Below are 7,094 nucleotides of genomic sequence, written 5' to 3' on the forward strand. Positions count from 1 at the left end.
ACGTACGTCCGTACGTTCGTTGGTTCGTTCGTTCCTTCCTACGTACGTACCTACGAACGAACGTTCGTTCCTTCGTACGTACGTTCGTTCGTACATACGTACGTTCGTCTGTACGTTCGTTCGTACGTACATGCATGCGTTCGTTCGTTCAATCATTCGTTCGTTCGATCGTTCGTACGTACGTTTGTTCTTTCTTTCGTTCGTTCCATCGTTCGTTCGTTGCTTCGTACGTTCGTTCATTCGTTCGTTAGTTCGGAGGTTCGTTCATACGTACGTACGTTCACTCGTTTGTACCCACGTACGTAAGTACGTTTGCTCGTTCGTTCGGTCGGTGGTACGTTCGGTCGTTCGTCCGTTCGTTCGTTCGTTCTTACGTACAAACGTGCTTTCGATGGTTCGTTCGTTCCTACGGACGGACGAACGTTTGTTTCTTCGTACGTACGTTCTTTTGTTTGTTCGTTTGTTCGTACGTACGTACGTTCGTTCTTTTGTTCATTCGTACGTACGGACGGACGAACGTTCGTTCCTTCGGTCGTTCGTTTGTTCGTTCGATCGTTCGTTAGTTCTTACATACTTACGTACGTTCGTTCCCACGTACGTACGTTCTTTCGGTCGTACCTACGTTCGTTCGTACGAACATGCGTACGTTCTTTCAATCGTTCGTTCGTTCTTTTGTACGTACATACGTTCGTTCTTACGTACGTTCGTTTGTTCGTTCGTTCGTACATACGTACGTTCGTTCGTACGTACGTTCTTTCGTACGTACGTTCGTTCGTTTGTTTTTTCTTTCTTTCGTTCCATCGTTCGTTCGTTGCTTCGTACGTACGTTCGTTCGGTCGTACGTACGTATGTTCATTCGTTTGTACGTTCGTTAGTTCGGAGGTTCGATCGTTCGTTGGTTGGTTCGTTCGTTCGTTCCTACGTACGTACGTACGAACGTTCGTTCCTGCGTTCGTTCGCTTGTTTGTTCGATCGTTCGTTCTTTCGTACATACTTACGTACGTTCGTTCGGTCGTTCGTACGTACGTACGTTCGGTCGTTCGTACGTACGTACGTTGGTTCGTTCGTACGTACATGCATACGTTCGTTCAATCTTTCGTTCGTTCTTTTTTTCGTTCGTACGTACGTTCGATCGTTTGTTCGTTGGTTCGTACGTACGTTCGTTCGTTCGTTCGTACGTACGTTTGTTCTTTTTTTCGTTCGTTCCATCGTTCGTTCATTGCTTCGTACGTACGTATGTTCGTTCGGTCGTTTGTCCGTTCGTTAGATTGGAGGTTCGTTCGTACGTACGTACGTACTTTCACTCGTTCGTACTTACGTGCGTACGTACCTTTGCTCGTTCGTTCGTTCGGTCGTACGTTCGGTCGTTCGTACGTTCGGTCGTTCGTTCGTTCGTTCGTTCGATGGTTCGTTCATACGTACATGCGAACGTTCGTTCTTACGTGCGTTCGTTCGTTGGTACGTTCGTTCGTTCTTTTATTCATTCGTTCGTTCGTACGCTCGTTTGTTCCTTCGTACGCTCGTTGGTCCTTCGTTCGTTCGTCCTTACGTACGTACGGACGTACGTTCGTTGATTTGGTCGTTAGTTCCTACGTACGGACGAACGTTCTTTCGTACATTCGTTCGTTCGTTTGTTCGTTCGATCGTTCGTTCATTCGTACATACTTACGTACGTTCGTTCGGTCGATCGTACGTATGTACGTTCGTTCATTCGTACGTACATGCGTGCGTTCGTTCGTACATGCGTGCGTTCGGTCGTACATCTGCTCGTTTGTTCGTACGTTCGTTTGTTCGTTCGTACGCACGTACGTTCGTTTCTTCGTACGTACGTTCGTTCAATCGTTCATTCGTTCGTTCTTACGTACGTTCGTTCGTTCGTACGTACGTACGTTCGATCAATCGTTCGTTCCGTCGTTCGATCGTTGCTTCGTACGTACGTTTGTTCGTGCGTTAGTTCGGAGGTTCGTTCGTACCTACGTACGTACGTTTGCTCGTTCGTTCTAACGTACGTTCATTCGTTCGTTCTTTCCTACATACGGACGAACGTTCGTTTCTTCGTTCGGTTGTTCGTTCGTTCGCTCGTTCGATCGTTCGTACATACTTCCGTTCGGTCGCTCGTACGTACGTTCGTTCGTTCATACGTGCATGCCTACGTTCGTTCGTTCAATTATTCGTTTGTTCGTTCGTACATACGTTCGTTCGTACGTACATTTGTTCGTTCTTTTGTTCATTCGTTGGTTCGGTCGTTCGTTCATTCGTTTGTTCGATCTTTCGTCCGTTCTTTTGTTCATTCGTTCGTTCCTACGTTATTTCGTTCGTTCGTTCGATCTTTCGTTTGTACGTGCGTTTGTTCGTTTTTCCTTCGTTCGTTCCATCGTTAGTTCGTTCGTTAGTTTCTTCTTCCGTCCGTATGTTCGTTCGGTCGGTCGGTCGGTCGTACATCTGCTCGTTTGCTCGTTCGTTCGTACGTTCGTTCGTACGCACGTACGTTCGTTTGTTCGTACGTACGTTCGTTCAATCGTTCATTCGTTCGTTCTTACGTACGATCGTAAGTTCAATCGTTCGTTATTTCGTTCCTTCATTCGTTCGATCGTTCGTTCGTTCATTCGTTCGATCTTTCCTTCGTTCTTTTGTTCATTCGTTCCTTCCTTCGTTATTTCGTTCGTACGTACGTTAGTTCGTTTATTCTTTCTTTCGTTCGATCGTACGTGCATTCGTTCGTAGCTTCGTACATACGTACGTTCATTCGTTTGTTTGTTCGTTAGTTCGCTCGTTCGTTAGTTCGCTCGTTCGTTCGTACGTACTTACGTTCGCACGTACGTACGTACGTTTGTTCATTCCTACGTAAGTACGGACGGACGGACGAACGTTCGTTCCTTCGTTTGAACGTACGTTCGTTCGTACGTTCGTTCGTTCGTACGTTCGTTCGTTCTTTTCTTCGTTTGTTCGTTCGTACGTTCGTTCGATCGTTCGTACGTACGTACTTACATTTGTTAGATCGTTAGTTCGATCTTTCGTTTGTTCATTCGTTCTTTCCTTCGTTATTTCGTTCGTACGTACGTTTTTTCGTTTGTTATTTCGTTAGTACCGACGTTCGTTCGTTGCTTAGAACGTACGTTGAACGGACGGACGGACGTTCATTCGTTTGTTCGTTCGTAAGTACGTACGTTCGTTCGTTCATTCGTACGTACATGCCTACGTTCGTTCGTTCGTAAGTACGTACGTACGTTCGTTCGTAAGTACGTACGTACGTTCGTTCGTAAGTACGTACGTACGTTCGTTCGTAAGTACGTACGTACGTTCGTTCGTAAGTACGTACGTACGTTCGTTCGTTCATTCGTACGTACATGCCTACGTTCGTTCTTTCAATCGTTCGTGAGTTCGTACGTACGTACGTTTGTTCGTTCGCTCGTACGTAGTTCGTTCAATAGTTCGTTCGTTCGTTCTTATGTACGTACGTACGGTCGTTGGTTCGTTCTTATGTACGTACGTACGGTCGTTGGTTCGTTCGTACGTACGGACAAACGAACGTTCGTTCCTTCGTTCGTCCGTACGATCATTCGTTCGTGCGTTCGTTCGTTCTTTTGTTCGTTCGTTCATTCATTCGTTTATACGTACATTCGTTCGTGCGTTCTTTTGTTCGTTCGATCCGTCGTTCCATCGTTCGTTCGTACGTTCGTTCGTACCTACGTTCGTTCTTACGCACGTTAATTCGTTCTTTGCTTCGTACGTACGTTCGATCGTTCTGTCTTACGTACGTACGTTCATTTGTTTGTTCGTTCGTTAGTTCGTTAGAACGATGGAACGAATGAAATAACGAAAGAATGAAAGAAAGAACGAACGAAAGATCGAACGAAAGAACGAACGTACGTACGAACGAATGAACGAACGAACGAGCAAAAGAACGAACGAACGAACGTACGTACGTCCGAACGAACGAAATAACGAAGGAAGGAAACAACGAACTAACGTACGTACGAATGAACGAACGATTGAACGAACGTACGTACGTACGAACGAACGAGATAACGAAAGAATGAACGAACGAGCAAAAGAACGAACGATCGAACATACGAACGAACGAGCGAAGGAACGTACGTGCGAACGAATGTACGTACGAATGAACGTACGTACGAATGAACGAACGTACGTAAATACGAACGAACGAAGGCATGAACGAACGTACGTACGAAACAACGAACGAACGTACGGACATACGAACGTACGGACATACGAACGTACGTACGGACGAACGTACGTACGTTCGAACGAACGATAAAATGAACGAAATAACGAAGGAATAAAAGATCGGACGAAAGATCGAATGAACGAACGATTGAACGAACGTACGCACGAACGAACGATGGAACGAAAGAAATAACGAATGAACGAAAGAACGAACAAAGATCGAATGAAAGAACGAACGATCAAACGAACGTACGTACGTACGAACATACGAATGAATGAACGTACGTACGAACGAACGTACGTACATTCGTTCGTACGTACGTTCGTTCCTTCATTCGTTCGTACGTACGTTCGTTTGTATGTTTTTTCTTTCTTTCATTTGTTCGTTCGTTTGTTTGTACGTACGTTCGTTCGTTCCTACGTACGATCTTTCGTTGTTTCGATCTTTGTTCGCTCTTTCGTTCTTTCTTTCGTTCCTTCGTTATTTCGTTCGTTCCATCGTTCGTTCGTACGAACGTTCGTTCAATCGTTCGTAAGTACGTTCGTTCGTACGTACATGCGTACGTTCGTTTGTTCAATCGTTCGTTCGTTCGTACGATCGCTCGTTCTTACGTACGGACGACCGTTCGTTCCTTCGTTAGTACGTACGTTTGTTCGTTATTTCGTTCGTTCGTTGTTCTTTTCGTTTGTTCGTTCCTTCATTCGTTCGTACTTACGTTCGTTCGTATGTTCGTTCGATCTTTCGTTCGTTCGTACGTACGTTCGTTCGATCGTTCTTTCTTTCGATCTTTTTTCGTTCTTTCGTTCATTCTTTCGTTCCTTCGTTATTTCTTTCGTTCCATCGTTCGTTCGTACGTACGTACGTTCCTACGTTCGTTTGTACGTACGTACGTTCGATCGTTCTTTCTTTCGATCTTTGTTCGTACTTTCGTTCATTCTTTGGTTGCTTCGTTATTTCGTTCGTTCCATCGTTCGTTCGGACGTACGTACGTACGTTCGTTCGGACGTACGTACGTTCGTTCGTACGTACGTTAGTTCGTACGTACGTACGTTCGTTCGTACGTACGTTCGTACGTTCGTTAGTTCGTACGTAAGTTTGTTCGTACGTACGTTCGTTTTGTGCTCGTTCGTTCGTTCATTCGGTCGTACGTACGTTCGTTCGTACGTACGTTAGTTCGTACGTTCGTTAGTTCGTACGTAAGTTTGTTCGTACGTACGTTCGTTTTGTGCTCGTTCGTTCGTTCATTCGTTCGTACGTACGTTCGATCTTTCGTTCGTTATTTCATTCATTCTTTCGTTATTTCGTTCGTTCGAACGTCCGAGCGTTCGTTCGTACGTACGTACGTTCGTTCGTACGTACGTCCCTACGTACGTTCGTTCGTACGTTCGTTCGTTGTTTCGCACGTACGTACGTTCGTATGTTTCTTCTTTCTTTCGTTCGTCTGTTCGTTCTTGTTTCTTTCGATCTTTGTTCGCTCTTTCGTTCATTCTTTCGTTCCTTCGTCATTTCGTTCGTTCCATCGTTCGTTCGTACGTCCGTACGTACGATCGTTCGTACGTACGAACGTTTGTTCGTAAGTACGTACGTACGTTCAATCGATCGTTCGTTCTTTCTTTCGAACTTTGTTCGTTCTTTCGTTCCTTCGCTATTTCTTTCATTCGATCGTTCGTTCGTACGTACGTACTTTCGTTTTACGTACGTTCGTTCAATCGTTCGTTCGTTAGTTCGTACGTATGTACGTTCATTCGATCGTTCGTTATTTCGTTCGATCTTTCGTTCGTTCTTTCCTTCCTTCTTTCGTTCTCTCGTTATTTCGTTTGTCCGTACGTACGTTCTTTCGTAGTACGTTCGTTCGTACGTACGTTCATTCGTTCGTATGTTCGTTCGTTCTTTCGTTCGTTCGATCGTTCGTTCTTTCTTTCGATCTTTGTTCTTTCTTTCGTTCCTTCGTTATTTCTTTCGTTCCATCGTTCGTTCGTACGTACGTACGTTCGTTCATTCGTACGTACGTACGTTCGTTCGATCATTCGTTCGTTCTTTCTTTCGATCTTTGATCGTTCTTTCGTTCCTTCGTTATTTCTATCGTTCCATCGTTCGTTTGTACGTTCGTACGTTCGTTCATTTCATCGTTCGTTCGAATGTACGTACGTTCGTCCCTACGTACGTTCGTTCGTACTTTCGTTTGTAAGTACGTTCGTTCGTTGTTTCGTACGTGCGTTCGTTCGTTCGTTCATGCCTTCGTTCGTTCATTCGTTCGTCCGTACTTACGTACGTTCGTTCGTTCGTTCGTACGTACGTTCGTTCGTACGTACGTTCCTTCGTTCTTTTGCTCGTTCGTTCGTTCATTCATTCATTCTTTCGTTATTTCGTTCGTTTCATCGTTCGTTCGTTCGTACGTTCGTTCATACGTACGTTCGTTCGTTCGTATGTACGTATGTTAGTTCGTTCTTTCCTTCCTTCGTTATTTCGTTCGTTCCCTCGTTCGTTCAGACGTACGTAGGTTCGTATGTTCGTTCGTTCGTTCATTCGTTCGTACGTACGTACGTTCGTTCGATCGTTCGTTCGTTCGTAGGTACATGCGTCCGTTCGTTTGTTCAATTGTTTGTTCGTTCTTTCATTCGTTCCTACGTACGTTCGTTCGTACGTACGTTCATTCATTCGTATGTTCGCTCGTTCGTTCGTACGTACGTTCGTTATTTCTTTCGTTCCATCGTTCGTTCGTACGTACGTTCGTTCAATCGTTCGTTCGTACGTTCATTCGATCGTTCGTTCGTTCTTTCGTCCGATCTTTCGTTCCTTCGTTATTTCGTTCATTTCATCGTACGTTCGTCCGTACGTTCGTTCGTTGTTTCGTACGTACGTTCGTTCGTTCATGCCTTCGTTCGTTCGTACGTACGTTCGTTCG

The sequence above is a fragment of the Octopus bimaculoides genome, chromosome 28, assembly GCF_001194135.2.
Source record: "Octopus bimaculoides isolate UCB-OBI-ISO-001 chromosome 28, ASM119413v2, whole genome shotgun sequence".
NCBI lineage: Eukaryota > Metazoa > Mollusca > Cephalopoda > Octopoda > Octopodidae > Octopus > Octopus bimaculoides.